At 39.6% G+C, this 4,967-nt stretch overlaps 1 pseudogene; it reads right to left on the minus strand.

Annotated features, from left to right (window-relative positions):
- Positions 1–207: 207 nt before the first annotated feature.
- On the minus strand, positions 208–2,752 carry LOC118906317 (annotated as a pseudogene).
- Positions 2,753–4,967: the final 2,215 nt, after the last annotated feature.

The raw sequence follows: 4,967 nt of genomic DNA on the forward strand, positions 1-4,967 counted from the left end.
AACTTTCCCTGTTTTAAAACAGAAGATCCCAAGTCCCGGAAAATCCCTCAATCACAGAACTGTTCAATCATCCTGGTGGGTTGATCCTCCCTCGCTCCCTGCCAGGAGATGGTGAGTTTTATTTTATCTTGTCTGAATAGAGGTTTGATTTGCTCTCGAATGTTCCAGGGCAGAGAGAAACTAGGAGAAAGCAGAGGATGTAGAGGTCTATTCGTTGTAATCATCGCCCTCATTTTCATCTTCACTATCAAAGGAGAGAGTAGCATGACTGCTTGCAGAACTGAACCTGAAGGCTGGATTTTCTTCAGGTTTCTTTGGCTCAGGCGCAGATCAGGAGTCTGATCCTTTTTACCATCCTTCCCACCTGACTCCTCTGGTCGTCTTTGTTCCCTCCCTGTGCTGGATTAGGGCTGGAGTTGCCACGCTGACCTTCTGGGACATTCACCCATCTATTTTCTTTTCACCTTTCCTGCTGGTCCTTCCTCAGATGGCTGAGCCAGAACTACTGTGGTTGCTCTATGACTGAGCTCTGAGATCAGCTTCCTCCAAGCATTCTCCTTCGGTGGAGGGGCTGGCATTACCTTTGGAGGCTGCTCAGGTTTGGGAGGCTTGGAAGTTGGAGAGCGACAATCTTCCTCCTTATTGAATGTTTCCTTTTCTAAAGACTTCTTTCTCTTTTCTTCGTGCATTTCTGCCAGATGCGGCTGAGGTCCATCTGTGATGACTTACTTCCTCTCCTCAACCCTTCCTTTCCTGAGTTCTTCTTCACTTGGGCAGCTTTTGTGTCTCTCCCGAGGTTGAAGTTCTAGTTTTGGGGGACATGTCTAGCGATTGTGACAGTTAGGCTTTGCCCCTCTACAGATAGAGGCTGCTCACGTGGTCTGCAAGGTGCTAGCAGAGGAATCATCTTCCTTGGGAGTACCCTGAGGCTTTACATTCACGTTGGGTCTGTGGGTGGGAGGACCTCTCTCATCATGCCTATGTTCATCTCGGGAGCTGCACGACCGGTCATCTCGTCTGTCATGTCTGTCTTCATAGTGGTCCCCTCTTTCTCTGTAGGTATCATCCCTATGGTGCCCATGACCAAATGGTCTTCCTGCCACCGCCTGTCCTGTAATCACAGCCTCTGTCATAGTCTCTACTGCCTCAGTCATCATAGCAATCCCAGCCCCCATATCAATCCATATCCCGGTGTCAACCATCCTACTACTCATCCTGACACCCATCATGATATCAGTGTGAATCACAATGATCTCAACATTTGTGTCCAAAGCTATCATCACTTCTTCTGGGCGGGTAGTCATCAAAGCTGTCTGCAGCAGGATGGGCCCTACGGTGTATATCTGTTTTGTCAGAATACCGATTTCTGTCTTGGCCAGAAGAACGATCATTCCTGTATTCATCCTGTACTTGATCAGCAAGGCCCATTCGAAATCCCCTGTTCCCTAGAAACACTTCACAGGTGCTCAGCATTCTGAGCAAGGAATCCAAACTCAGGTCCTCAAACTCAGTAGAACCAAAACCTTTCAACGTCCTTGCTGGGTTCACGGGGTAAATGCATCGGGCTTGGGGTGAGAATGATGAATCAATGTAGGTTCGCTGACTGTAGCAAATGTACCACTCTGGGGGGGCGGGGCGGATTTTGATAGAGGGAGTGGCTGTGGGTATGTAGGGAGAGGAGATATTTGGGAATTCTGTTCTGCTCAATTTTGCTGTAAACCTAGAACTGCTCTTAAAAAGTACTAAAGTCTGGTTTTTAAAAATGTTAAGTCATTTTAAAAATCAGCTTTTCCAGATATAATTACATCAGCTTTCTTTTTGCTACTGTTTGCATGTACAAGTTTTGCATGTACACCTTACAGGTAAGGTGTGTCTCTTACTGTTTATCTAGTCTGATAAGCTTTGTGTTATAACAGGAGTACTTATCCCATACATGTTTAATGTAAGTACTGATATACTGGCATTTATATCTACCACTTACTGTTTTTTTTCTCTACCTGTCCCACTGTTTCTTGTCCTCTTTTCCTATTTTCCTGCCACTTTGGATAAATCACATATTTTTATTATTCCATTTCCTCCCTCTGTTAGTTATACAACCTTTATTATTCTTTAAGTGATAACCCTAAATTGTAACATGCATCCTTGACCTAATACAGTATAACATAAATTAGTACTTTACTTTCCCAGACAATGCAAAAATCTTTGACTGCAGTAACTTGCATTTGCTACTTCCACATTTTGTGCTATTGTTAAGTATTTTTATGTTATTTATTTATTTTTAATTAATTAATTTATTTTTTTAATTTTTGGCTGTGTTGTGTCTTCGTTGCTGTGCACGGGGCTTTCTCTAGTAGCAGCAAGCAGGGGCTACTCTTTGTTGTGGTGCACGGGCCTCTCATTGCAGTGGCTTCTCTTGTTGCAGAGCACAGGCTGTAGGCACAGAGGCTTCAGTAATTGTGGCACGAAGTCTCAGTAGCTGTGGCTCACGGGCTCTAGAGCATAGGCTCAGTAGTTGTGGCTCACGGGCTTAGTTGCTCTGTGGCATGTGGGATCCTCCGGGACCAAAGCTCATGTCCCCTGCATTGGCAGGCAGATTCTTAACCACTGGGCGACCAGGGAAGCCCATGTATATTAATATTATGTACATTTAACTCCTATGTAATACTTAAAGCTCCAAAAGACATTAGCATTATTCTACAGAACATAATTTTCATTTATATTTATCCCCAAATTTACCCTTTTCAATAATCATTAGTTCTTGTGCCCTTCATTTTCAGATTTCCATCTTGGATCATTTCCTCTCTATCTGGAAAGCTCCCTTCAGTACTTATTTTACTCTAAGTCTGCTGACAGCCAGGTCCTTTGATTGTTTTTAATGTTTTTGTATTGCTTTCATTTTTTAAAAGACTTTTTCACTGAGTACAGTATTATAAGTTGTCAGTTCCTTTCTTACACCACTTTAACATTGTCATGTCTTTGTCTAAGTAATCTGTCAATCTTACTATTGTTCCTTTGAAGGCAATGTGTATTTTTTCCTATGGTTCTTTTTAAGATGATGTCTTTAACTTTTGGTTTTCAGCAGTTTCACTATGATGGGCCTATGTGTGGTTTTCTTTTGTGTTTAAACTGCTTGGGGTTCATAAAAAATCCTCGAATCTGTAGCTTGATTTTTTTTTTTTTTACCAATTTTTTGAAATTCTCAGTATTTCTTCAAATATTGCTACTATCATTTCTCTCCTGGAAGACTCCAGTTATACCTATGCAGACGTTTTCATATGTTCTGTGAATTTCTTAGGTTTTCTTTTTTTTCCATTCTTTTTTCTTTTTGTTACTCAATTTGTATATTTTTCCCCCTGAGAAAACTTCGAGTTCACTAATTCTCTCTTCTACTGTTACACCCGTGTACTAAATTCTTAATTTCAATTAATTAATTTTTCTTTTTATTAAATATTTTTGATACAATTCACATACCATAAAATTCACACTTTTAAAGTATACAAATCAATGGTTTTTAGTATAGTTGCAGAGTTCTACAACGACCTCCATTATCTAATTTCAGAACATTTTCATCACCCTAAAAAGAAACTGTATACATTATCAGTCATTCTCCATTCTCTTCTGTCTCTAGCCCCTGGCAGCCACTAAACTACTTTCTGTCTTTATGGATTTTCCTATCTGGAATATTTCACATAAATGGAATAATATAATATGTGACCTTTTATGACTGGCTTCTTTCAGTTAACTTAATATTTCCAAGGTTCAACTGTGTTGCAACATGTATCAGTACTTCATTCCTTTTTTATGGCTGAATAATATTACATTTTGTGATCACATAGCACAGTTTTGTTTATCTATTTATCAGTGATGAACATTTGGGTTCTTTCCGCTTTTTGTCTATTATGAATAAAGCTACTATGAACATCTGTATACAAGTTTTTGCATGAACATATGTTTTCAAGTCTCTTGGGTACGGACCTAGGAGTTGAATTGCTTGGTTATAAGGTAACTCTATCATTAACATTTTGAGGAAGTGCCAGACTGTTTTTCAAAGTGGCTATATCATTTTACACCCCCAGGAATGTATGCAGGCTTAAATTTTTCCATGCGGGTGTTTCACTGGACAACATCTGTTATTGTCTGTTTTGTTTTGTTTGCCATCCTAGGTATGAAGTGGTTTCTCATTGTGGTTTCAACTTGCCTTTGACCAATGACTAATAATGTTGAGCATTTTTTCAGGTATTTATTGACCATTTTTATGTCAATTAATTTATCTTTATGTTCTAAAATTTTCACTTTGTTTTTATATAGATTCCAGTTCTTTGATGAAATTCTCCATGTTGTCATCTATTTTTAGGACATTAACTATAATTATTTTATAGCCTGTGTCTGATAACTCCAATCTCAATCTCCAATGAATCTGATCTATTTCTTTTTTTTATTCTAACTTTCTGCCACTTGGTTCTGTTTATTGACATGACTTGTAGATTTTTGCTCAAATGCTAGACAATATGTATGAATAATTGTAGAAGTTCTACATAACACTTTCCTTCTGCAGAGATCATTTAATTATCTTCTGGCAGAGTTGGGGCAGATCACGCTAATCCAATTAGGGAATGTGGTACTTTAAGGCTGGGTTTTATGTTTTTTGAGGCTATTTTATTTCCACTTTGTCCTTACTCCTATCTGCAGTCTATTTGAAAGCTGAAAGACCGGGGGGATTTTTTAGAGCTCCGACTCCTTGCTGGGCCTTGACTTCCCATTTTTGACTCCTCAGCACAAGAAGACTATTTCACTTTTTAGCCTTTTCTCTGCCTCTTTCTGCTTGGGCTTTTGATCTCTAACCTGCATAGCTTAGGAATCAGCAAAGGCCTTGATGGGAAAAGTGAGGTAGAATATCAGCTCACTTTTCAACAATTCCCTTTTCTCTCCAATCTGAGCCCTTCCAGTCCTGGCATTCTTCCTAGGCC

The sequence above is a fragment of the Balaenoptera musculus genome, chromosome 13, assembly GCF_009873245.2.
Source record: "Balaenoptera musculus isolate JJ_BM4_2016_0621 chromosome 13, mBalMus1.pri.v3, whole genome shotgun sequence".
NCBI lineage: Eukaryota > Metazoa > Chordata > Mammalia > Artiodactyla > Balaenopteridae > Balaenoptera > Balaenoptera musculus.